The 25,199-nt window shown below is 43.6% G+C and overlaps 15 non-coding genes across 15 annotated transcripts; all 15 read right to left on the reverse strand.

Annotated features, from left to right (window-relative positions):
• Positions 1 to 402: 402 nt before the first annotated feature.
• Positions 403 to 593, reverse strand: LOC144723804 (U2 spliceosomal RNA). Its single transcript, XR_013586331.1, has one exon. It is a non-coding gene; the product is annotated as a U2 spliceosomal RNA (small nuclear RNA).
• A 1,058-nt stretch (positions 594 to 1,651) lies between these two features.
• On the reverse strand, positions 1,652 to 1,842 carry LOC144723805 (U2 spliceosomal RNA). The gene has a single exon (XR_013586332.1). It is a non-coding gene; the product is annotated as a U2 spliceosomal RNA (small nuclear RNA).
• A 1,058-nt stretch (positions 1,843 to 2,900) lies between these two features.
• LOC144723806 (U2 spliceosomal RNA) lies at positions 2,901 to 3,091 on the reverse strand. Its single transcript, XR_013586333.1, has one exon. It is a non-coding gene; the product is annotated as a U2 spliceosomal RNA (small nuclear RNA).
• A 1,056-nt stretch (positions 3,092 to 4,147) lies between these two features.
• On the reverse strand, positions 4,148 to 4,338 carry LOC144723814 (U2 spliceosomal RNA). The gene has a single exon (XR_013586340.1). It is a non-coding gene; the product is annotated as a U2 spliceosomal RNA (small nuclear RNA).
• Positions 4,339 to 5,395: 1,057 nt separating this feature from the next.
• On the reverse strand, positions 5,396 to 5,586 carry LOC144723815 (U2 spliceosomal RNA). Its single transcript, XR_013586342.1, has one exon. It is a non-coding gene; the product is annotated as a U2 spliceosomal RNA (small nuclear RNA).
• A 1,057-nt stretch (positions 5,587 to 6,643) lies between these two features.
• Positions 6,644 to 6,834, reverse strand: LOC144723774 (U2 spliceosomal RNA). The gene has a single exon (XR_013586300.1). It is a non-coding gene; the product is annotated as a U2 spliceosomal RNA (small nuclear RNA).
• A 7,562-nt stretch (positions 6,835 to 14,396) lies between these two features.
• Positions 14,397 to 14,587, reverse strand: LOC144723807 (U2 spliceosomal RNA). Its single transcript, XR_013586334.1, has one exon. It is a non-coding gene; the product is annotated as a U2 spliceosomal RNA (small nuclear RNA).
• A 1,057-nt stretch (positions 14,588 to 15,644) lies between these two features.
• Positions 15,645 to 15,835, reverse strand: LOC144723847 (U2 spliceosomal RNA). The gene has a single exon (XR_013586372.1). It is a non-coding gene; the product is annotated as a U2 spliceosomal RNA (small nuclear RNA).
• Positions 15,836 to 16,892: 1,057 nt separating this feature from the next.
• Positions 16,893 to 17,083, reverse strand: LOC144723885 (U2 spliceosomal RNA). Its single transcript, XR_013586402.1, has one exon. It is a non-coding gene; the product is annotated as a U2 spliceosomal RNA (small nuclear RNA).
• A 1,032-nt stretch (positions 17,084 to 18,115) lies between these two features.
• On the reverse strand, positions 18,116 to 18,306 carry LOC144723767 (U2 spliceosomal RNA). Its single transcript, XR_013586292.1, has one exon. It is a non-coding gene; the product is annotated as a U2 spliceosomal RNA (small nuclear RNA).
• A 1,057-nt stretch (positions 18,307 to 19,363) lies between these two features.
• On the reverse strand, positions 19,364 to 19,554 carry LOC144723757 (U2 spliceosomal RNA). The gene has a single exon (XR_013586282.1). It is a non-coding gene; the product is annotated as a U2 spliceosomal RNA (small nuclear RNA).
• Positions 19,555 to 20,611: 1,057 nt separating this feature from the next.
• Positions 20,612 to 20,802, reverse strand: LOC144723812 (U2 spliceosomal RNA). The gene has a single exon (XR_013586338.1). It is a non-coding gene; the product is annotated as a U2 spliceosomal RNA (small nuclear RNA).
• A 1,056-nt stretch (positions 20,803 to 21,858) lies between these two features.
• Positions 21,859 to 22,049, reverse strand: LOC144723886 (U2 spliceosomal RNA). The gene has a single exon (XR_013586403.1). It is a non-coding gene; the product is annotated as a U2 spliceosomal RNA (small nuclear RNA).
• A 1,033-nt stretch (positions 22,050 to 23,082) lies between these two features.
• LOC144723754 (U2 spliceosomal RNA) lies at positions 23,083 to 23,273 on the reverse strand. The gene has a single exon (XR_013586280.1). It is a non-coding gene; the product is annotated as a U2 spliceosomal RNA (small nuclear RNA).
• A 1,058-nt stretch (positions 23,274 to 24,331) lies between these two features.
• LOC144723887 (U2 spliceosomal RNA) lies at positions 24,332 to 24,522 on the reverse strand. The gene has a single exon (XR_013586404.1). It is a non-coding gene; the product is annotated as a U2 spliceosomal RNA (small nuclear RNA).
• Positions 24,523 to 25,199: the final 677 nt, after the last annotated feature.

Here is a 25,199-nt window from a genome sequence, read left to right on the forward strand (position 1 = left end):
AATAAACACTGTCCCTAAAGGAAGGTATAGTAAAATTTCAGCCTAAGGCCTTTCTACATAGCACATGAAGCAAGATAGACTAAGATAGGTAAATTACGGAATTATGGGCAATACTGCGTTATGAAGACGTAACAAACAGAGCAGTACAGGATAAAACAAACTGTTTGTATATAAGTGCATGTGCATATGACATATTACTTCTTGACCCACACCGACTGGATACCTGTGAAAATAGTTTGATAGATTTTTAAAATTTGACAGCTATCCAGGGCACAAATGAGAAGATGGAGGGGACTGGTAACAAAACAGGAGAGAACGCACCCAATTACGGACAAACAGCGGAAATGGGGTTTGCAAACCCAACATAGTCTACTTTTGTTTGATGATATTCCTCCCCCAGCAGGGAGGTGCACCATTTCCGGAGAAACTGCAATACCGGGTTGATGCGCGGAGTGGACGGAGCAAGCCCCTATTCCATCTCCCTGTCCCAAAAATCTATTTAATATAAGGTACCACAATGTGGTACGTATCAGATATTAAACTGATAAGAACAGATACTACACTTGATCTTAGCCAAAAGGCCGAGAAGCGATAACACACACTTGCCAGTGGTGGATATTACATACGCCAAAACTCTCTCTACACCATGGGGCCTCCACCCGTTACTACGCACAATAAATACTGACTTAAAGCTTTCGTGACTGCAGGAATTCATATTCTTTGGGCCTTTCGGTAAAGTCATGTAGATAGGTTCAAAGAAAATATCAAAAAATAAGAAAAAACTACTTTGTTATTTTTAACACCATGGCACATGCGGAATGGTCGTGGTAACTTATTGTGCGAATATTATTTGGGTCTTTCGGTAAAGTCACATAGATAGGTTCAAAGAAAATAACAAAAATTACAAAAAAATACTTTACGTGACTTTACCAAAGCATATGCGCAGAAGTTATCACGACCATTCCGCATGTGCCATGGCGTTAAGAGATACGGAATATTAAACAAGCATCAGTCACGCACACGGCCATTCATATTTGAAACCGGGACAAAATCTCAATTTCTGCAAAAGGCTTTGGCACACCCAGAAAAAATTAAACCGAGTTTGTTTCTGCCAACAAACGAGGAAGTTCTTAGGTGCAATTGTAATTGATTAAGAAAATTAGAATCTGAAAATGCTAATATAATAATACAAATTGTACGACCAATACATATGAATGAAAAAACAAATATCGAAAAAATATCGTTCGTTAATAAACACTGTCCCTAAAGGAAGGTATAGTAAAATTTCAGCCTAAGGCCTTTCTACATAGCACATGAAGCAAGATAGACTAAGATAGGTAAATTACGGAATTATGGGCAATACTGCGTTATGAAGACGTAACAAACAGAGCAGTACAGGATAAAACAAACTGTTTGTATATAAGTGCATGTGCATATGACATATTACTTCTTGACCCACACCGACTGGATACCTGTGAAAATAGTTTGATAGATTTTTGAAATTTGACAGCTATCCAGGGCACAAATGAGAAGATGGAGGGGACTGGTAACAAAACAGGAGAGAACGCACCCAATTACGGACAAACAGCGGAAATGGGGTTTGCAAACCCAACATAGTCTACTTTTGTTCGATGATATTCCTCCCCCAGCAGGGAGGTGCACCATTTCCGGAGAAACTGCAATACCGGGTTGATGCGCGGAGTGGACGGAGCAAGCCCCTATTCCATCTCCCTGTCCCAAAAATCTATTTAATATAAGGTACCACAATGTGGTACGTATCAGATATTAAACTGATAAGAACAGATACTACACTTGATCTTAGCCAAAAGGCCGAGAAGCGATAACACACACTTGCCAGTGGTGGAGATTACATACGCCAAAACTCTCTCTACACCATGGGGCCTCCACCCGTTACTACGCACAATAAATACTGACTTAAAGCTTTCGTGACTGCAGGAATTCATATTCTTTGGGCCTTTCGGTAAAGTCATGTAGATAGGTTCAAAGAAAATATCAAAAAATAAGAAAAAACTACTTTGTTATTTTTAACACCATGGCACATGCGGAATGGTCGTGGTAACTTATTGTGCGAATATTATTTGGGTCTTTTGGTAAAGTCACATAGATAGGTTCAAAGAAAATAACAAAAATTACAAAAAAATACTTTACGTGACTTTACCAAAGAATATGCGCAGAAGTTATCACGACCATTCCGCATGTGCCATGGCGTTAAGAGATACGGAATATTAAACAAGCATCAATCACGCACACGGCCATTCATATTTGAAACCGGGACAAAATCTCAATTTCTGCAAAAGGCTTTGGCACACCCAGAAAAAATTAAACCGAGTTTGTTTCTGCCAACAAACGAGGAAGTTCTTAGGTGCAATTGTAATTGATTAAGAGAATTCGAATCTGAAAATGCTAATATAATAATACAAATTGTACGACCAATACATATGAATGAAAAAACAAATATCGAAAAAATATCGTTCGTTAATAAACACTGTCCCTAAAGGAAGGTATAGTAAAATTTCAGCCTAAGGCCTTTCTACATAGCACACGAAGCAAGATAGACTAAGATAGGTAAATTACGGAATTATGGGCAATACTGCGTTATGAAGACGTAACAAACAGAGCAGTACAGGATAAAACAAACTGTTTGTATATAAGTGCATGTGCATATGACATATTACTTCTTGACCCACACCGACTGGATACCTGTGAAAATAGTTTGATAGATTTTTGAAATTTGACAGCTATCCAGGGCACAAATGAGAAGATGGAGGGGACTGGTAACAAAACAGGAGAGAACGCACCCAATTACGGACAAACAGCGGAAATGGGGTTTGCAAACCCAACATAGTCTACTTTTGTTCGATGATATTCCTCCCCCAGCAGGGAGGTGCACCATTTCCGGAGAAACTGCAATACCGGGTTGATGCGCGGAGTGGACGGAGCAAGCCCCTATTCCATCTCCCTGTCCCAAAAATCTATTTAATATAAGGTACCACAATGTGGTACGTATCAGATATTAAACTGATAAGAACAGATACTACACTTGATCTTAGCCAAAAGGCCGAGAAGCGATAACACACACTTGCCAGTGGTGGAGATTACATACGCCAAAACTCTCTCTACACCATGGGGCCTCCACCCGTTACTACGCACAATAAATACTGACTTAAAGCTTTCGTGACTGCAGGAATTCATATTCTTTGGGCCTTTCGGTAAAGTCATGTAGATAGGTTCAAAGAAAATATCAAAAAATAAGAAAAAACTACTTTGTTATTTTTAACACCATGGCACATGCGGAATGGTCGTGGTAACTTATTGTGCGAATATTATTGGGTCTTTCGGTAAAGTCACATAGATAGGTTCAAAGAAAATAACAAAAATTACAAAAAAATACTTTACGTGACTTTACCAAAGAATATGCGCAGAAGTTATCACGACCATTCCGCATGTGCCATGGCGTTAAGAGATACGGAATATTAAACAAGCATCAGTCACGCACACGGCCATTCATATTTGAAATCGGGACAAAATCTCAATTTCTGCAAAAGGCTTTGGCACACCCAGAAAAAAGTAAACCGAGTTTGTTTCTGCCAACAAACGAGGAAGTTCTTAGGTGCAATTGTAATTGATTAAGAGAATTAGAATCTGAAAATGCTAATATAATAATACAAATTGTACGACCAATACATATGAATGAAAAAAAACTATCGAAAAAATATCGTTCGTTAATAAACACTGTCCCTAAAGGAAGGTATAGTAAAATTTCAGCCTAAGGCCTTTCTACATAGCACATGAAGCAAGATAGACTAAGATGGGTAAATTACGGAATTATGGGCAATACTGCGTTATGAAGACGTAACAAACAGAGCAGTACAGGATAAAACAAACTGTTTGTATATAAGTGCATGTGCATATGACATATTACTTCTTGACCCACACCGACTGGATACCTGTGAAAATAGTTTGATAGATTTTTGAAATTTGACAGCTATCCAGGGCACAAATGAGACGATGGAGGGGACTGGTAACAAAACAGGAGAGAACGCACCCAATTACGGACAAACAGCGGAAATGGGGTTTGCAAACCCAACATAGTCTACTTTTGTTTGATGATATTCCTCCCCCAGCAGGGAGGTGCACCATTCCCGGAGAAACTGCAATACCGGGTTGATGCGCAGAGTGGACGGAGCAAGCCCCTATTCCATCTCCCTGTCCCAAAAATCTATTTAATATAAGGTACCACAATGTGGCACGTATCAGATATTAAACTGATAAGAACAGATACTACACTTGATCTTAGCCAAAAGGCCGAGAAGCGATGACACACACTTGCCAGTGGTGGAGATTACATACGCCAATACTCTCTCTACACCATGGGGCCTCCACCCGTTACTACGCACAATAAATACTGACTTAAAGCTTTCGTGACTGCAGGAATTCATATTCTTTGGGCCTTTCGGTAAAGTCATGTAGATAGGTTCAAAGAAAATATCAAAAAATTACAAAAAACTACTTTGTTATTTTTAACACCATGGCACATGCGGAATGGTCATGGTAACTTATTGTGCGAATATTATTTGGGTCTTTCGGTAAAGTCACATAGATAGGTTCAAAGAAAATAACAAAAATTACAAAAAAATACTTTACGTGACTTTACCAAAGAATATGCGCAGAAGTTATCACGACCATTCCGCATGTGCCATGGCGTTAAGAGATACGGAATATTAAACAAGCACCAGTCACGCACACGTCCATTCATATTTGAAACCGGGACAAAATCTCAATTTCTGCAAAAGGCTTTGGCACACCCAGAAAAAATTAAACCGAGTTTGTTTCTGCCAACAAACGAGGAAGTTCTTAGGTGCAATTGTAATTGATTAAGAGAATTAGAATCTGAAAATGCTAATATAATAATACAAATTGTACGACCAATACATATGAATGAAAAAAAACTATCGAAAAAATATCGTTCGTTAATAAACACTGTCCCTAAAGGAAGGTATAGTAAAATTTCAGCCTAAGGCCTTTCTACATAGCACATGAAGCAAGATAGACTAAGATAGGTAAATTACGGAATTATGGGCAATACTGCGTTATGAAGACGTAACAAACAGAGCAGTACAGGATAAAACAAACTGTTTGTATATAAGTGCATGTGCATATGACATATTACTTCTTGACCCACACCGACTGGATACCTGTGAAAATAGTTTGATAAATTTTTGAAATTTGACAGCTATCCAGGGCACAAATAAGAAGATGGAGGGGACTGGTAACAAAACAGGAGAGAACGCACCCAATTACGGACAAACAGCGGAAATGGGGTTTGCAAACCCAACATAGTCTACTTTTGTTTGATGATATTCCTCCCCCAGCAGGGAGGTGCACCATTCCCGGAGAAACTGCAATACCGGGTTGATGCGCAGAGTGGACGGAGCAAGCCCCTATTCCATCTCCCTGTCCCAAAAATCTATTTAATATAAGGTACCACAATGTGGCACGTATCAGATATTAAACTGATAAGAACAGATACTACACTTGATCTTAGCCAAAAGGCCGAGAAGCGATGACACACACTTGCCAGTGGTGGAGATTACATACGCCAATACTCTCTCTACACCATGGGGCCTCCACCCGTTACTACGCACAATAAATACTGACTTAAAGCTTTCGTGACTGCAGGAATTCATATTCTTTGGGCCTTTCGGTAAAGTCATGTAGATAGGTTCAAAGAAAATATCAAAAAATTACAAAAAACTACTTTGTTATTTTTAACACCATGGCACATGCGGAATGGTCATGGTAACTTATTGTGCGAATATTATTTGGGTCTTTCGGTAAAGTCACGTAGATAGGTTCAAAGAAAATAACAAAAATTACAAAAAAATACTTTACGTGACTTTACCAAAGAATATGCGCAGAAGTTATCACGACCATTCCGCATGTGCCATGGCGTTAAGAGATACGGAATATTAAACAAGCACCAGTCACGCACACGTCCATTCATATTTGAAACCGGGACAAAATCTCAATTTCTGCAAAAGGCTTTGGCACACCCAGAAAAAATTAAACCGAGTTTGTTTCTGCCAACAAACGAGGAAGTTCTTAGGTGCAATTGTAATTGATTAAGAGAATTAGAATCTGAAAATGCTAATATAATAATACAAATTGTACGACCAATACATATGAATGAAAAAAAACTATCGAAAAAATATCGTTCGTTAATAAACACTGTCCCTAAAGGAAGGTATAGTAAAATTTCAGCCTAAGGCCTTTCTACATAGCACATGAAGCAAGATAGACTAAGATAGGTAAATTACGGAATTATGGGCAATACTGCGTTATGAAGACGTAACAAACAGAGCAGTACAGGATAAAACAAACTGTTTGTATATAAGTGCATGTGCATATGACATATTACTTCTTGACCCACACCGACTGGATACCTGTGAAAATAGTTTGATAGATTTTTGAAATTTGACAGCTATCCAGGGCACAAATGAGAAGATGGAGGGGACTGGTAACAAAACAGGAGAGAACGCACCCAATTACGGACAAACAGCGGAAATGGGGTTTGCAAACCCAACATAGTCTACTTTTGTTTGATGATATTCCTCCCCCAGCAGGGAGGTGCACCATTCCCGGAGAAACTGCAATACCGGGTTGATGCGCAGAGTGGACGGAGCAAGCCCCTATTCCATCTCCCCGTCCCAAAAATCTATTTAATATAAGGTACCACAATGTGGTACGTATCAGATATTAAACTGATAAGAACAGATACTACACTTGATCTTAGCCAAAAGGCCGAGAAGCGATAACACACACTTGCCAGTGGTGGAGATTACATACGCCAAAACTCTCTCTACACCATGGGGCCTCCACCCGTTACTACGCACAATAAATACTGACTTAAAGCTTTCGTGACTGCAGGAATTCATATTCTTTGGGCCTTTCGGTAAAGTCATGTAGATAGGTTCAAAGAAAATATCAAAAAATAAGAAAAAACTACTTTGTTATTTTTAAGACCATGGCACATGCGGAATGGTCGTGGTAACTTATTGTGCGAATATTATTTGGGTCTTTCGGTAAAGTCACATAGATAGGTTCAAAGAAAATAACAAAAATTACAAAAAAATACTTTACGTGAATTTACCAAAGAATATGCGCAGAAGTTATCACGACCATTCCGCATGTGCCATGGCGTTAAGAGATACGGAATATTAAACAAGCATCAGTCACGCACACGGCCATTCATATTTGAAACCGGGACAAAATCTCAATTTCTGCAAAAGGCTTTGGCACACCCAGAAAAAATTAAACCGAGTTTGTTTCTGCCAACAAACGAGGAAGTTCTTAGGTGCAATTGTAATTGATTAAGAGAATTAGAATCTGAAAATGCTAATATAATAATACAAATTGTACGACCAATACATATGAATGAAAAAAAACTATCGAAAAAATATCGTTCGTTAATAAACACTGTCCCTAAAGGAAGGTATAGTAAAATTTCAGCCTAAGGCCTTTCTACATAGCACATGAAGCAAGATAGACTAAGATAGGTAAATTACGGAATTATGGGCAATACTGCGTTATGAAGACGTAACAAACAGAGCAGTACAGGATAAAACAAACTGTTTGTATATAAGTGCATGTGCATATGACATATTACTTCTTGACCCACACCGACTGGATACCTGTGAAAATAGTTTGATAGATTTTTGAAATTTGACAGCTATCCAGGGCACAAATGAGAAGATGGAGGGGACTGGTAACAAAACAGGAGAGAACGCACCCAATTACGGACAAACAGCGGAAATGGGGTTTGCAAACCCAACATAGTCTACTTTTGTTTGATGATATTCCTCCCCCAGCAGGGAGGTGCACCATTCCCGGAGAAACTGCAATACCGGGTTGATGCGCGGAGTGGACGGAGCAAGCCCCTATTGCTGCGTCACCATTTCTACCGACGGCACTTTTGAAAGTCCCGCCATCGCCGCAGCAGCTGCCGAGGGCGTGGCCAACCTCAACTTGGGGTCCAACATCGGCTCCGCTGGGGCTGCCGCGTCACCGCCTTCGGACGGAGCGTCACTATCTGCGCGACAGGCGATTACAGCTGCCGTTCGTGCTGACGCTCGGCCGAGTCGCGGGGACATCAAAGTGCGGGCCTCCACGGCGGTCGCTGCACTACACCAAAGGCTGCCCCCGCTGAAGGAGTTTGTGGCTGAGGAGGGCGACTGGGGGGGATTTCAGCGGCGCTTCCTCGCGCATCAAGAGATGGCGGGGTGGTCAGACGACGAAGCCCTCTGCGCACTACCGGCGCTCCTTGACGGTGACGCCCTCGCCGCTCTTACGTCCGCATCGAGGGACAAGCGCTCTACTCTTCAGATGGCGCTGCAATTGCTGGCTGGGGTTTACGGACCCTCGGCGGAGTGTAGGCAGCGATTCTACGACCGCCAGCGGGGTGCGAAGGAGTCGCCCCTCGCCTACCGTACGAGCCTTCTGGCGCTCGCAAAGACGGCCTTCCCTCGTATGGATGACCAAGGCGTCGACGCCATGGTCACCGAGAAGATCCTTCTGCTGGCGGACGACCTGGACGTCGCTATCGTCGCGCAGGAGGACGTGGAGATGGGTTCCCTCCAAGCGGCGCGGCTCCTCCACGCCAACCTCCTGTCGCAGCGAAGGAAGGCCAGCAGGGCAGCTGCGGGCCGTACGGTGGCTGCCATCACCTCACCGACGGATGAGGTCTACGCCGCCGACTTCCGACAGCAGCAACGGATGGGAGCACGGGCGGACCGGGATGGGTCGGCCCGCTCCGACCGCCCGTCTTCACCACCTGCGTTCCCGCGCTGCTATAACTGCGGCATCCGGGGCCACGTCGCCTCGGGGTGCCCTCCCCTCGACAGCGGGGGACGACGCCTCGCGGGGACGCTGGCCCTCCTCCTCCTCCTCCCAAGCTCCACCGACATGACCCGGCGAGTCGCGGCACCCCACATGTTTGGCCAAAGCACACACCCGTTACACATGTACACACCGCAACGAACGGGGGGCCAACATTGCACACCGTGGGGCCAACACGAACCACTATGGGGACCGAATTCGAACCCGCCCAGTGGTCCGTGTTGGCCCATCGCGTTCTAGCTGCGCCGTCGGGGTCGTCGGCCGTAGTAGGGTATATTGACGGGGTCGAAGTGCGTATCCTCGTCGATACAGGTGCGTCGGCAACCATCATTTCGGAACTAATATACAACATTCTCCCTGTCCAAAGTCGTCCCTTGCTACCGGTTAATGTGCCATTCTACGCTGCTAACGGGGGCTCACTGGGTATCATGGGGCAGATTCGCGCGCAAATTTCGATCGGTGATATTAAATTGTCCGGCCCTATTTTTGTGTCCTCCTCGCTGGCGGTTCCGTGCCTGCTGGGGACGGATTTCTTGGGCAAAATGCCGATTCGGATTATGATTAATCAGGGTTGCATTGAACTCCCGTCGGGACGGCGGATGGCGTTTTTGCCTTCCCCTACTACGGATCGCCCGGCGCTCGCGACGGTACCCGCGTTTGTAGTTCAGACGGTTCGCGTGCCGCCGGGGGCACAAATGTTGGTGCCCCTAAAGCTTCGTAGGCCCTTCGCTAAGGGTGTTGGGGACCAGGGTGTCCTGCTCGGGCCATCTAGGGCTGGGGATAGCGGGCCGCATTTGATTCCCGCTCAGACCATTGTAAGGGGGGACGGGGACCCCTTCATCGCGGTCCTCAATGTGGGGTCGCAGGCCGTGGTAATTCCCCAAGGGACCGTGCTTGCTCACGCAACGCCGGTGCCCTGTGAGGAGTCTGTCGCAAATCACGTGCAGGCTGCCACTCTGCCGACTCCACATTCGGACACCGATGAAGGGTGGCTTGAGGCGCTTTGTGCGGGATCGACGGACCTGTCGGATGTAGAGCGTCAAAAGCTTAGGACACTATTGCGCGAATTCGCCAATTTGTTTAGTCAAAACAAATTCGATCTGGGCTGCACCCATTTGCTGCGTCACCATATTGATACTGGTGACAGCGCGCCCATACGCCAAAATCCCTTCCGGCTGAGTCCCGCCGAGAAGGACCATGTCAAATCGGCTGTTGATGACATGTTAGCCGCCGATATCATTTCTCCCTCTACCAGCCCGTGGGGAGCACCGATCGTTCTGGTAAAGAAACAGGATGGATCGTTGTGGTTTTGCGTCGATTTTCGCCGCCTCAACAAAATTTCCGTTGCTGACGCATACCCGCTTCCCCGTATTGATGAATCGCTCGACGCCTTGGCGGGGGCGCAATTCTTCTCCACATTGGATTTGCTTTCGGGATTCTGGCAGCTTCCTCTGGACGATGAATCTAAGCCTAAAACCGCATTCCGTACGCCACATGGTCTCTTCCAATTTAACCGGTTGCCGATGGGATTACACTCGGCGCCGGCGACTTTCCAGCAATTGATGGAATTGGTTTTGGCTGGATTGCAGTGGGATTCGTGTTTAATCTATTTGGACGACGTTATCATCTTTAGCAGAACATTTGACGAGCATCTCCAGAGGTTGCGGGCCGTTTTCCTCAAAATGCGGGCTGCTAATTTGAAATTTAAACCCCAAAAGTGTCATTTGTTGCGCGAATCGGTACGTTATTTGGGGCACATCGTAGGGCGCTCGGGTATTGCTACTGATCCCGCCAAAACGCAGTGCGTCAGCTCCTGGCCGACTCCCACCTCGGTGGGAGAGGTCAGGAGCTTTGTTGGTTTCGCGTCATACTACCGACGCTTTGTCGCGGACTTTGCCACCATTGCTAAACCCCTGCACGCTTTGACGTCAAAGGGGGTCCGTTTCCATTGGGGACAGGAGGAGGAGGCTGCGTTCCGCTCACTTCGGGACGCTCTGGTTAATGCCCCTCCCCTGGTTTATCCCGATTTTTCAAAACCCTTTGTGCTCGATACTGACGCGAGCAACACAGGTATTGGGGGCGTGCTGTCCCAGGTGGTCGAGGGCGTCGAACGGGTGGTCGCGTACGGTAGCCGAGTGTTGTCTCCAGCGGAGCAACGATATTGTGTCACGCGTCGGGAACTGCTGGCAATTGTCTACTTCATCCAGCAGTACCGGCCGTATCTGTACGGACAGTGTTTCACCGTCCGTACAGACCATGCAGCGCTACAGTACACCCTGCGAGTCCAACAACCATCGGGACAATTGTCTCGATGGCTGGAGGTTCTCCAGGATTTTGATTTTCAGACCACGTACCGTAAGGGCGTTCGCCACACCAACGCGGACGCCCTGTCACGCATGCCAACCACCCCCGAATGCGCATGCCTCCTGGGGTCGGGTCGGTGCAGGCATCCTGCTGAATTGCCTGTCCCGGTCTTGGCGGCTGCTGATGACGCAGCATCAGTGACTAATTCTATCGCACAACAGGGTTCTGATTCCCTGTTGGGGTTGCCTGCTACGGAATGGGGCCGGTTGCAAATGGAAGATACTTCCCTCCTTGCGTTGCGCCGCCGCGTCAGGGACCGGGGGCGGGGGAGGGGTGATGCCGACGTATGGGAAATGCTCGGTGGGTTGTTAATGCATTGGGACGGGAAATCCCATCGCCACCGGCTGGTGGTCCCTTCGGGGTTACGGGGTAGGGTGGTGTGGGCCGCTCACGAGCGCCTCCTCCACCTGGGTACCCAAAAGACCCTGGCCTTGCTCCAACTTGATTTATTTTGGCCGGGCATGACAAGGGATGTCGGGGATCTATTAGGATCGTGCCCTAGATGTGCGCAGCGCAAACCACCAGCGAAGGAGTCGAACCCGCCCCTGCAATCTATCAGGGTTTCCCGGGTGAATGAACTCGTCGCGCTGGACATTCTAGGACCGTTCCCCGCCACCCTTAGGGGAAATAGGTATTTGCTAACCGGGGTTGAATATTTCACGCGCTGGCCTATGGCCTGGCCCCTGGCCAACCAGTCGGCGGCAGCCATCGTGGAGGCCTTTGTCCAGGGATACGTCCTTGACAAAGGTGCTCCCGAGAGGCTGCTGACCGACCAGGGTAAAAAATTTTCAAGCAAATTGCTCAAACAGGTCTGTGAGATCCTTGGCACTAAAAAGATTCGCACCTCTCCATATCACCCACAAACCGACGGGATGGTCGAGCGGTTGCATCGTACCATCACGTCGATGTTGTCGCAGCACGTTTCTGACTCACAGACGGATTGGGATTTGAAAATTCAGGGGGTCCTGTCAGCATACCGGTTGGCCCCCCATGCTGCGACGGGATTTTCCCCCTTTTTCCTTATGTATGGCCGCGAACCGGAGCCACCTGTTCAGGCCCAACTGCAGATCCCGGCGCCGCAGGGAAAAACTCAATTGGCCGAACATGTTAAATTCAACCTGGAAAAATTAACGGAGGCTCGGGATGCTGCCATGCAGAATTCTGCCAGGCGGCAGAGGGCTAATGAGCGCCTCAGAATGGGTCGCGCGCATGTGATACAGTGGAAGCCGGGGGACAGGGCATGGTTGCACTGTCCCCAGGTACCGCTCGCGTCCTCCTCTAAACTGCTGCGACCGTGGCGGGGTCCCGTCGAGGTGGTTGAGGTCCTGAGACCTCAGTGCGTGCGCATTCAATGGGGGAGGCGCCGGTGGTTTGTACACCCCGCCAGGCTAAAACCCTTCGTTGCGGTGCGAGATCCCACTACACACGCGCGTGGCCAAGCATGTGGGGGGGCGTCCGACTCAGAGGGGTCTTCTCCGTTGCTCCCGCCTAACGTGCTGCAGGCTGTCCCACCCCCAGGTGCACCGGGAGTGACGGGCTCACGCCCGACGACCCCCGCAGGTGATGCTGAGGGTCTTGCGACGTCGGCAACAGACTCGCTCTGTGATGAACACCTGCCGGCCGACGGCCTGCCGGCCGCGCCTGTCCCGTGTGACGGGCCTGCGGCGAGGACGCGCGCAAAAATGCGCAAACTCTTGTGAAAAAAAAGAGAAGAATTTTTTTTTTTTTTGCGTCTTTTGTGGCTTCTCTTTCCGGTGTACATTCGCATGTTGTGCTCACGGTGTGGGGCGTCCGTGCTGTGTTCCCGGCACGTGCCGCGCTGCGTTGTACGATTATTGGGTGTGTGTTGTGTGTGTTGTGTGTGTTCTGTGGGGGGCTGGGGGGGGACTCCAGGTAAAGAAACACGTGTATATACGCTCGTCCTACGGTTTTCGTATTTATTCGCGGGGGGGGTTCGTCGGGTTATTTTTTTTCTTTCCTCCTTCCTGTTGTTCTTCTCGTTGCGTTATTGTTGAAAAAATGAGGCACACGCTGGGGAATCGAGGGCTGAATAAACTTTTATTGTCGATGTTGCAGCCGGGACGGCTGGGAGCTGTACAGGGGGAGGTGATGTAGGGGTCTTACGGAGGAAATATGTGTCGAGCTGATATGTATGGGATCCTACGGGAAACTAGCACAGTGGGCGGGGCTACGTCAGTGCACGGGCAGGTGCCCTCTACGACGTCCGCGCTTCGGACGTTACGATCCCCCGGGGCCCCACCCCTCAGGGAGGGGGATGTATAAAAGGGGAATGTATCGGGGGGCTAGGGAGAGTTGGGTTAGCTAAGAAGAGAAGACGGAAGACGTCCGAGATAGAGCCCTGGTCTCCCCCTGGTACGCCGTCCTTGTCAGGACCGCGCAGGCTCGAGCCAGTGGCGTGGTGCCAGAGCCAGAGCCAGTGTTGGTCTGGACTCTGAGTACCGGGCCCGACTGACCAGTGTCGGGCCAAGATAGCCTCCCCTAGTCCACGAGAGGAGGACTCTGAGGCAGGCTAGGGTTAGCTAGGAGGTGTGTCCTCAGATAGACGGGTGAGGGGGCCAATACCCCCTCAAGTGTGTATGTCACAACGGTTGCTGTAATAAACCTCAGTGTGCCTCAACCCCGGGTGTCGACCTGTATTCGACGGTACTACACATATGAATGAAAAAAAACTATCGAAAAAATATCGTTCGTTAATAAACACTGTCCCTAAAGGAAGGTATAGTAAAATTTCAGCCTAAGGCCTTTCTACATAGCACATGAAGCAAGATAGACTAAGATAGGTAAATTACGGAATTATGGGCAATACTGCGTTATGAAGACGTAACAAACAGAGCAGTACAGGATAAAACAAACTGTTTGTATATAAGTGCATGTGCATATGACATATTACTTCTTGACCCACACCGACTGGATACCTGTGAAAATAGTTTGATAGATTTTTTTAAATTTGACAGCTATCCAGGGCACAAATGAGAAGATGGAGGGGACTGGTAACAAAACAGGAGAGAACGCACCCAATTACGGACAAACAGCGGAAATGGGGTTTGCAAACCCAACATAGTCTACTTTTGTTTGATGATATTCCTCCCCCAGCAGGGAGGTGCACCATTTCCGGAGAAACTGCAATACCGGGTTGATGCGCGGAGTGGACGGAGCAAGCCCCTATTCCATCTCCCTGTCCCAAAAATCTATTTAATATAAGGTACCACAATGTGGTACGTATCAGATATTAAACTGATAAGAACAGATACTACACTTGATCTTAGCCAAAAGGCCGAGAAGCGATAACACACACTTGCCAGTGGTGGAGATTACATACGCCAAAACTCTCTCTACACCATGGGGCCTCCACCCGTTACTACGCACAATAAATACTGACTTAAAGCTTTCGTGACTGCAGGAATTCATATTCTTTGGGCCTTTCGGTAAAGTCATGTAGATAGGTTCAAAGAAAATATCAAAAAATAAGAAAAAAATACTTTGTTATTTTTAACACCATGGCACATGCGGAATGGTCGTGGTAACTTATTGTGCGAATATTATTTGGGTCTTTCGGTAAAGTCACATAGATAGGTTGAAAGAAAATAACAAAAATTACAAAAAAATACTTTACGTGACTTTACCAAAGAATATGCGCAGAAGTTATCACGACCATTCCGCATGTGCCATGGCGTTAAGAGATACGGAATATTAAACAAGCATCAGTCACGCACACGGCCATTCATATTTGAAACCGGGACAAAATCTCAATTTCTGCAAAAGGCATTGGCACACCCAGAAAAAATTAAACCGAGTTTGTTTCTGCCAACAAACGAGGAAGTTCTTAGGTGCAATTGTAATTGATTAAGAGAATTAGAATCTGAAAATGCTAATATAATAATACAAATTGTACGACCAATACATATGAATGAAAAAAAACTATCGAAAAAATATCGTTCGTTAATAAACACTGTCCCTAAAGGAAGGTATAGTAAAATTTCAGCCTAAGGCCTTTCTACATAGCACATGAAGCAAGATAGACTAAGATAGGTAAATTACGGAATTATGGGCAATACTGCGTTATGAAGACGTAACAAACAGAGCAGTACAGGATGAAACAAACTGTTTGTATATAAGTGCATGTGCATATGACATATTACTTCTTGACCCACACCGACTGGATAGCTGTGAAAATAGTTTGATAGATTTTTGAAATTTGACAGCTATCCAGGGCACAAATGAGAAGATGGAGGGGACTGGTAACAAAACAGGAGAGAACGCACCCAATTACGGACAAACAGCGGAAATGGGGTTTGCAAACCCAACATAGTCTACTTTTGTTTGATGATATTCCTCCCCCAGCAGCGAGGTGCACCATTCCCGGAGAAACTGCAATACCGGGTTGATGCGCGGAGTGGACGGAGCAAGCCCCTATTCCATCTCCCTGTCCCAAAAATCAATTTAATATAAGGTACCACAATGTGGTACGTATCAGATATTAAACTGATAAGAACAGATACTACACTTGATCTTAGCCAAAAGTCCGAGAAGCGATAACACACACTTGCCAGTGGTGGAGATTACATACGCCAAAACTCTCTCTACACCATGGGGCCTCCACCCGTTACTTCGCACAATAAATACCGACTTATAGCTTTCGTGGCTGCAGGAATTCATATTCTTTGGGCATTTCGGTAAAGTCATGTAGATAGGTTCAAAGAAAATATCAAAAAATAAGAAAAAACTACTTTGTTATTTTTAACACCATGGCACATGCGGAATGGTCGTGGTAACTTATTGTGCGAATATTATTTGGGTCTTTCGGTATTGTCACATAGATAGGTTCAAAGAAAATAACAAAAATTGCAAAAAAATACTTTACGTGACTTTACCAAAGAATATGCGCAGAAGTTATCACGACCATTCCGCATGTGCCATGGTGTTAAGAGATACGGAATATTAAACAAGCATCAGTCACGCACACGGCCATTCATGTTTGAAACCGGGACAAAATCTAAATTTCTGCAAAAGGCTTTGGCACACCCAGAAATAATTAAACCGAGTTTGTTTCTGCCAACAAACGAGGAAGTTCTTAGGTGCAAGTGTAATTGATTCAGAGAATTATAATCTGAAAATGCTAATATAATAATACAAATTGTACGACCAATACATATGAATGAAAAAAAACTATCGAAAAAATATCGTTCGTTAATAAACACTGTCCCTAAAGGAAGGTATAGTAAAATTTCAGCCTAAGGCATTTCTACCTAGCACATGAAGCAAGATAGACTAAGATAGGTAAATTACGGAATTATGGGCAATACTGCGTTATGAAGACGTAACAAACAGAGCAGTACAAGATAAAACAAACTGTTTGTATATAAGTGCATGTGCATATGACATATTACTTCTTGACCCACACCGACTGAATACCTGTGAAAAGAGTTTGATAGATTTTTGAAATTTGACAGCTATACAGGGCACAAATGAGAAGATGGAGGGGACTGGTAACAAAGCAGGAGAGAACGCACCCAATTACGGACAAACAGCGCAAATGGGGTTTGCAAAGCCAACATAGTCTACTTTTGTTTGATGATATCCCTCCCCCAGCAGGGAGGTGCACCATTCCCGGAGAAACTGCAATACCGGGTTGATGCGCGGAGTGGACGGAGCAAGCCCCTATTCCATCTCCCTGTCCCAAAAATCAATTTAATATAAGGTACCACAATGTGGTACGTATCAGATATTAAACTGATAAGAACAGATACTACACTTGATCTTAGCCAAAAGGCCGAGAAGCGATAACACACACTTGCCAGTGGTGGAGATTACATACGCCAAGACTCTCTCTACACCATGGGGCCTCCACCCGTTACTACGCACAATAAATACTGACTTAAAGCTTTCGTGACTGCAGGAATTCATATTCTTTGGGCCTTTCGGTAAAGTCATGTAGATAGGTTCAAAGAAATATCAAAAAACTAACAAAAAACTACTTTGTTATTTTTAACACCATGGCACATGCGGAATGGTCGTGGTAACTTATTGTGCGAATATTATTTGGGTCTTTCGGTAAAGTCACATAGATAGCTTCAAAGAAAATAACAAAAATTACAAAAAAATACTTTACGTGACTTTACCAAAGAATATGCGCAGAAGTTATCACGACCATTCCGCATGTGCCATGGCGTTAAGAGATACGGAATATTAAACAAGCATCAGTCACGCACACGGCCATTCATATTTGAAACCGGGAAAAAATCTCAATTTCTGCAAAAGGCTTTGGCACACCCAGAAATAATTAAACCGAGTTTGTTTCTGCCAACAAACGAGGAAGTTCTTAGGTGCAATTGTAATTGATTCAGAGAATTAGAATCTGAAAATGCTAATATAATAATACAAATTGTACGACCAATACATATGAATGAAAAAAAACTATCGAAAAAATATCGTTCGTTAATAAACACATTTCAGCCTAAGGCCTTTCTACATAGCACATGAAGCAAGATAGACTAAGATAGGTAAATTACAGAATTATGGGCAATACTGCGATTTGAAGACGTAACAAACAGAGCAGTACAGGATAAAACAAACTGTGTGTATATAAGTGCATGCGCATATGACATATTACTTCTTGACCCACACCGACTGGATACCTGTGAAAAGAGTTTGATAGATTTTTGAAATTTGACAGCTATCCAGGGCACAAATGAGAAGATGGAGGGGACTGGTAACAAAGCAGGAGAGAACGCACCCAATTACGGACAAACAGCGCAAATGGGGTTTGCAAACCCAACATAGTCTACTTTTGTTTGATGATATCCCTCCCCCAGCAGGGAGGTGCACCATTCCCGGAGAAACTGCAATACCGTGTTGATGCGCGGAGTGGACGGAGCAAGCCCCTATTCCATCTCCCTGTCCCAAAAATCAATTTAATATAAGGTACCACAATGTGGTACGTATCAGATATTAAACTGATAAGAACAGATACTACACTTGATCTTAGCCAAAAGGCCGAGAAGCGATAACACACACTTGCCAGTGGTGGAGATTACATACGCCAAGACTCTCTCTACACCATGGGGCCTCCACCCGTTACTACGCACAATAAATACTGACTTAAAGCTTTCGTGACTGCAGGAAGTAATATTCTTTGGGCCTTTCGGTAAAGTCATGTAGATAGGTTCAAAGAAAATATCAAAAAATTACAAAAAACTACTTTGTTATTTTTAACACCATGGCACATGCGGAATGGTCGTGGTAACTTATTGTGCGAATATTATTTGGGTCTTTCGGTAAAGTCACATAGATAGGTTCAAAGAAAATAACAAAAATTACAAAAAAATACTTTACGTGACTTTACCAAAGAATATGCGCAGAAGTTATCACGACTATTCCGCATGTGCCATGGCGTTAAGAGATACGGAATATTAAACAAGCATCAGTCACGCACACGGCCATTCATATTTGAAACCGGGACAAAATCTCAATTTCTGCAAAAGGCTTTGGCACACCCAGAAATAATTTAACCGAGTTTGTTTCTGCCAACAAACGAGGAAGTTCTTAGGTGCAATTGTAATTGATTCAGAGAATTAGAATCTGAAAATGCTAATTTAATAATACAAATTGTACGACCAATACATATGAATGAAAAAAAACTATCGAAAAAATATCGTTCGTTAATAAACACTGTCCCTAAAGGAAGGAATAGTACAATTTCAGCCTAAGTCCTTTCTACATAGCACATGAAGCAAGATAGACTAAGATAGGTAAATTACGGAATTATGGGCAATACTGCGTTATGAAGACGTAACAAACAGAGCAGTACAGGATGAAACAAACTGTTTGTATATAAGTGCATGTGCATATGACATATTACTTCTTGACCCCACACGACTGGATAGCTGTGAAAATAGTTTGATAGATTTTTGAAATTTGACAGCTATCCAGGGCACAAATGAGAAGATGGAGGGGACTGGTAACAAAACAGGAGAGAACGCACCCAATTACGGACAAACAGCGGAAATGGGGTTTGCAAACCCAACATAGTCTACTTTTGTTTGATGATATTCCTCCCCCAGCAGAGAGGTGCACCATTCCAGGAGAAACTGCAATACCGGGTTGATGCGCGGAGTGGACGGAGCAAGCCCCTATTCCATCTCCCTGTCCCAAAAATCAATTTAATATAAGGTACCACAATGTGGTACGTATCAGATATTAAACTGATAAGAACAGATACTACACTTGATCTTAGCCAAAAGGCCGAGAAGCGATAACACACACTTGCCAGTGGTGGAGATTACATACGCCAAGACTCTCTCTACACCATGGGGCCTCCACCCGTTACTACGCACAATAAATACTGACTTAAAGCTTTCGTGACTGCAGGAAGTAATATTCTTTGGGCCTTTCGGTAAAGTCATGTAGATAGGTTCAAAGAAAATATCAAAAAATTACAAAAAACTACTTTGTTATTTTTAACACCATGGCACATGCGGAATGGTCGTGGTAACTTATTGTGCGAATATTATTTGGGTCTTTCGGTAAAGTCACATAGATAGGTTCAAAGAAAATAACAAAAATTACAAAAAAATACTTTACGTGACTTTACCAAAGAATATGCGCAGAAGTTATCACGACTATTCCGCATGTGCCATGGCGTTAAGAGATACGGAATATTAAACAAGCATCAGTCACGCACACGGCCATTCATATTTGAAACCGGGACAAAATCTCAATTTCTGCAAAAGGCTTTGGCACACCCAGAAATAATTTAACCGAGTTTGTTTCTGCCAACAAACGAGGAAGTTCTTAGGTGCAATTGTAATTGATTCAGAGAATTAGAATCTGAAAATGCTAATTTAATAATACAAATTGTACGACCAATACATATGAATGAAAAAAAACTATCGAAAAAATATCGTTCGTTAATAAACACTGTCCCTAAAGGAAGGAATAGTACAATTTCAGCCTAAGTCCTTTCTACATAGCACATGAAGCAAGATAGACTAAGATAGGTAAATTACGGAATTATGGGCAATACTGCGTTATGAAGACGTAACAAACAGAGCAGTACAGGATGAAACAAACTGTTTGTATATAAGTGCATGTGCATATGACATATTACTTCTTGACCCCACACGACTGGATAGCTGTGAAAATAGTTTGATAGATTTTTGAAATTTGACAGCTATCCAGGGCACAAATGAGAAGATGGAGGGGACTGGTAACAAAACAGGAGAGAACGCACCCAATTACGGACAAACAGCGGAAATGGGGTTTGCAAACCCAACATAGTCTACTTTTGTTTGATGATATTCCTCCCCCAGCAGAGAGGTGCACCATTCCAGGAGAAACTGCAATACCGGGTTGATGCGCGGAGTGGACGGAGCAAGCCCCTATTCCATCTCCCTGTCCCAAAAATCTATTTAATATAAGGTACCACAATGTGGCACGTATCAGATATTAAACTGATAAGAACAGATACTACACTTGATCTTAGCCAAAAGGCCGAGAAGCGATAACACACACTTGCCAGTGGTGGAGATTACATACACCAAAACTCTCTCTACACCATGGGGCCTCCACCCGTTACTACGCACAATAAATACTGACTTAAAGCTTTCGTGACTGCAGGAATTCATATTCTTTGGGCCTTTCGGTAAAGTCATGTAGATAGGTTCAAAGAAAATATCAAAAAATTACAAAAAACTACTTTGTTATTTTTAACACCATGGCACATGCGGAATGGTCGTGGTAACTTATTGTGCGAATATTATTTGGGTCTTTCGGTAAAGTCACATAGATAGGTTCAAAGAAAATAACAAAAATTACAAAAAAATACTTTACGTGACTTTACCAAAGAATATGCGCAGAAGTTATCACGACCATTCCGCATGTGCCATGGCGTTAAGAGATACGGAATATTAAACAAGCATCAGTCACGCACACGGCCATTCATATTGAAACCGGGACAAAATCTCAATTTCTGCAAAAGGCTTTGGCACACCCAGAAAAAATTAAACCGAGTTTGTTTCTGCCAACAAACGAGGAAGTTCTTAGGTGCAATTGTAATTGATTAAGAGAATTAGAATCTGAAAATGCTAATATAATAATACAAATTGTACGACCAATACATATGAATGAAAAAAAACTATCGAAAAAATATCGTTCGTTAATAAACACTGTCCCTAAAGGAAGGTATAGTAAAATTTCAGCCTAAGGCCTTTCTACATAGCACATGAAGCAAGATAGACTAAGATAGGTAAATTACGGAATTATGGGCAATACTGCGTTATGAAGACGTAACAAACAGAGCAGTACAAGATGAAACAAACTGTTTGTATATAAGTGCATGTGCATATGACATATTACTTCTTGACCCACACCGACTGGATACCTGTGAAAAGAGTTTGATAGATTTTTGAAATTTGACAGCTATACAGGGCACAAATGAGAAGATGGAGGGGACTGGTAACAAAGCAGGAGAGAACGCACCCAATTACGGACAAACAGCGCAAATGGGGTTTGCAAACCCAACATAGTCTACTTTTGTTTGATGATATCCCTCCCCCAGCAGGGAGGTGCACCATTCCCGGAGAAACTGCAATACCGGGTTGATGCGCGGAGTGGACGGAGCAAGCCCCTATTCCATCTCCCTGTCCCAAAAATCAATTTAATATAAGGTACCACAATGTGGTACGTATCAGATATTAAACTGATAAGAACAGATACTACACTTGATCTTAGCCAAAAGGCCGAGAAGCGATAACACACACTTGCCAGTGGTGGAGATTACATACGCCAAGACTCTCTCTACACCATGTGGCCTCCACCCGTTACTACGCAGAATAAATACTGACTTAAAGCTTTCGTGACTGCAGGAATTCATATTCTTTGGGCCTTTCGGTAAAGTCATGTAGATAGGTTCAAATAAATATAAAAAAAAACTAACAAAAAACTACTTTGTTATTTTTAACACCATGGCACATGCGGAATGGTCGTGGTAACTTATTGTGCGAATATTATTTGGGTCTTTCGGTAAAGTCACATAGATAGCTTCAAAGAAAATAACAAAAATTACAAAAAAATACTTTACGTGACTTTACCAAAGAATATGCGCAGAAGTTATCACGACCATTCCGCATGTGCCATGGCGTTAAGAGATACGGAATATTAAACAAGCATCAGTCACGCACACGGCCATTCATATTTGAAACCGGGAAAAAATCTCAATTTCTGCAAAAGGCTTTGGCACACCCAGAAATAATTAAACCGAGTTTGTTTCTGCCAACAAACGAGGAAGTTCTTAGGTGCAATTGTAATTGATTCAGAGAATTAGAATCTGAAAATGCTAATATAATAATACAAATTGTACGACCAATACATATGAATGAAAAAAAACTATCGAAAAAATATCGTTCGTTAATAAACACATTTCAGCCTAAGGCCTTTCTACATAGCACATGAAGCAAGATAGACTAAGATAGGTAAATTACAGAATTATGGGCAATACTGCGTTATGAAGACGTAACAAACAGAGCAGTACAGGATAAAACAAACTGTGTGTATATAAGTGCATGCGCATATGACATATTACTTCTTGACCCACACCGACTGGATACCTGTGAAAATAGTTTGATAGATTATTAAATTTGACAGCTATCCAGGGCACAAATGAGAAGATGGAGGGGACGGGTAACAAAGCAGGAGAGAACGCACCCAATTACGGACAAACAGCGCAAATGGGGTTTGCAAACCCAACATAGTCTACTTTTGTTTGATGATATCCCTCCCCCAGCAGGGAGGTGCACCATTCCCGGAGAAACTGCAATACCGGGTTGATGCGCGGAGTGGACGGAGCAAGCCCCTATTCCATCTCCCTGTCCCAAAAATCAATTTAATATAAGGTACCACAAGGTGGTACGTATCAGATATTAAACTGATAAGAACAGATACTACACTTGATCTTAGCCAAAAGGCCGAGAAGCGATAACACACACTTGCCAGTGGTGGAGATTACATACGCCAAGACTCTCTCTACACCATGGGGCCTTCACCCGTTACTTCGCACAATAAATACCGACTTAAAGCTTTCGTGACTGCAGGAAGTAATATTCTTTGGGCCTTTCGGTAAAGTCATGTAGATAGGTTCAAAGAAAATTTTCAAAAAATTACAAAAAAACGACTTTGTTACTTTAACACCATGGCACATGCGGAATGGTCGTGGTAACTTATTGTGCGAATATTATTTGGGTCTTTCGGTAAAGTCACATAGATAGGTTCAAAGAAAATAACAAAAATTGCAAAAAAATACTTTACGTGACTTTACCAAAGAATATGCGCAGAAGTTATCACGACCATTCCGCATGTGCCATGGTGTTAAGAGATACGGAATATTAAACAAGCATCAGTCACGCACACGGCCATTCATGTTTGAAACCGGGACAGAATCTCAATTTCTGCAAAAGGCTTTGGCACACCCAGAAATAATTAAACCGAGTTTGTTTCTGCCAACAAACGAGGAAGTTATTAGGTGCAAGTGTAATTGATTCAGAGAGTTAGAATCTGAAAATGCTAATTTAATAATACAAATTGTACGACCAATACATATGAATGAAAAAAAACTATCGAAAAAATATCGTTCGTTAATAAACACTGTCCCTAAAGGAAGGTATAGTAAAATTTCAGCCTAAGGCCTTTCTACATAGCACATGAAGCAAGATAGACTAAGATAGGTAAATTACGGAATTATGGGCAATACTGCGTTATGAAGACGTAACAAACAGAGCAGTACAGGATAAAACAAACTGTTTGTATATAAGTGCATTTGCATATGACATATTACTTCTTGACCCACACCGACTGGATACTTGTGAAAAGAGTTTGATAGATTTTTGAAATTTGACAGCTATCCAGGGCACAAATGAGAAGATGGAGGGGACTGGTAACAAAGCAGGAGAGAACGCACCCAATTACGGACAAACAGCGCAAATGGAGTTTGCAAACCCAACATAGTCTACTTTTGTTTGATGATATCCCTCCCCCAGCAGGGAGGTGCACCATTCCCGGAGAAACTGCAATACCGGGTTGATGCGCGGAGTGGACGGAGCAAGCCCCTATTCCATCTCCCTGTCCCAAAAATCAATTTAATATAAGGTACCACAATGTGGTACGTATCAGATATTAAACTGATAAGAACAGATACTACACTTGATCTTAGCCAAAAGGCCGAGAAGCGATAACACACACTTGCCAGTGGTGGAGATTACATACGCCAATACTCTCTCTACACCATGGGGCCTCCACCCGTTATTTCGCACAATAAATACTGACTTAAAGCTTTCGTGACTGCAGGTATTCATATTCTTTGGGCCTTTCGGTAAAGTCATGTAGATAGGTTCAAAGAAATATCAAAAAATAACAAAAAACTACTTTGTTATTTTTAACATCATGGCACATGCGGAATGGTCGTGGTAACTTATTGTGCGAATATTATTTGGGTCTTTCGGTAAAGTCACATAGATAGGATCAAAGAAAATAACAAAAATTACAAAAAAATACTTTACGTGACTTCACCAAAGAATATGCGCAGACGTTATCACGACCATTCCGCATGTGCCATCGTGTTAAGAGATACGTAATATTAAACGAGCATCAGTCACGCACACGGCCATTCATATTTGAAACCAGGACAAAATCTAAATTTCTGCAAAAGGCTTTCGCACACCCAGAAATAATTAAACCGAGTTTGTTTCTGCCAACAAACGAGGAAGTTCTTAGGTGCAAGTGTAATTGATTCAGAGAATTTGAATCTGAAAATGCTAATTTAATAATACAAATTGTACGACCAATACATATGAATGAAAAAAACTATCGAAAAAATATCGTTCGTTAAAAAACACTGTCCCTAAAGGAAG

Source organism: Lampetra planeri, chromosome 18, assembly GCF_965212315.1.
Source record: "Lampetra planeri chromosome 18, kcLamPlan1.2.h2, whole genome shotgun sequence".
NCBI lineage: Eukaryota > Metazoa > Chordata > Hyperoartia > Petromyzontiformes > Petromyzontidae > Lampetra > Lampetra planeri.